Here is a 1,103-nt window from a genome sequence, read left to right as displayed (position 1 = left end):
TCATTGAGAACGTAACTCTAAAAATCGATTGGTAAAAAGACGTTTATCCTTGTTTGAAATTGAAAGTGTTAGTAAAAATTTGAGCATCATGGAACCAATTGCTAATCCTGTTGATAAAAATGTTGTGCCTAAGAAAACTTTGCTTGAATATTTTGCACCTATTTCATCTAATGCTCCTTCATGTATTGTTCTTCCTACCACTTCAGCTACACATTTTGAGCTTAAACCATCAATCATTCAATTGTTGCCATCCTTTTATGGGTTAGATAGAGATGATCCTTACATGCATGTCAAAGATTTCTTAGAAATTTGCGCAACATTTAAATTTCAAAATTTTTCTAATGAGTCGGTCAAACTAAGATTGGTCCCTTTTTCATTAAAAGACAAATCAAAAGCTTGGTTAAATTCTCTTCCCACGGGGTCTATAACTACATGGGATCAATTTTATAATAAATTCCTGCTGAAATTTTTTCCCATGTCTAAAATTGATAGTCTAAGGAGAGAAATCTCCGAGTTTTTTCAAAAAGATAATGAAGAGTTTTATGAATGTTAAGAAAGATTTAAAGATTTATTATTAAAATATCATCATCATGGTTTTGAAAAATGGATACTTGTAAAATATTGTTATGATGGTTTAACCCCCTATAATCGTCAAATGATTCAATCTATGCATACCGGAAATTTTTTAAAATTTCAAGGACAAGAAGTTTGGGACGCCCTTGAAGATTTATATGTCAATTCACAACAATGGAATTATTTTGATCCTAGGTCTAGGTCAACTAATTCACCAAAAAGAGGAGGAAGGTATGAAGTGAAAGATGAATTAGACTTAAGAACATCCTTAGACAAATTAGCGAGAAAAGTAGAAGCTTTAGCCATAAGCCAAACTATAAATTCTCCAATTCAACCAAGGGAAGATGTTTGTTCTATATGTTATAGCCCTTGCCATAATGCCCAATCATGCCGTTCCTACCAAGAAGCCTTTTCTGAGGAGGGCAACTTCAAATGAATCAAGGGCACCAATACAACAAGCAAAACCAAACTCATGCCCCACAAAATCAACCATATCCTCAATAAATAAAACATTCCTTAGAAGATACTTT

General features: G+C 32.8%; 1 non-coding gene across 1 annotated transcript; it reads right to left on the bottom strand.

The window, feature by feature from the left end:
• Nucleotides 1-490: 490 nt before the first annotated feature.
• Nucleotides 491-597, bottom strand: LOC133828280 (small nucleolar RNA R71). Its single transcript, XR_009890908.1, has one exon. It is a non-coding gene; the product is annotated as a small nucleolar RNA R71 (small nucleolar RNA).
• Between the last annotated feature and the right edge of the window lie 506 nt (nucleotides 598-1,103).

This window comes from Humulus lupulus, chromosome 3 (assembly GCF_963169125.1).
Source record: "Humulus lupulus chromosome 3, drHumLupu1.1, whole genome shotgun sequence".
In the NCBI taxonomy this organism is placed as follows: Eukaryota; Viridiplantae; Streptophyta; class Magnoliopsida; order Rosales; family Cannabaceae; genus Humulus; species Humulus lupulus.
The sequence above is the reverse complement of the archived record's forward strand: the minus strand, read 5'-3'. Positions and strand labels throughout refer to the sequence as shown.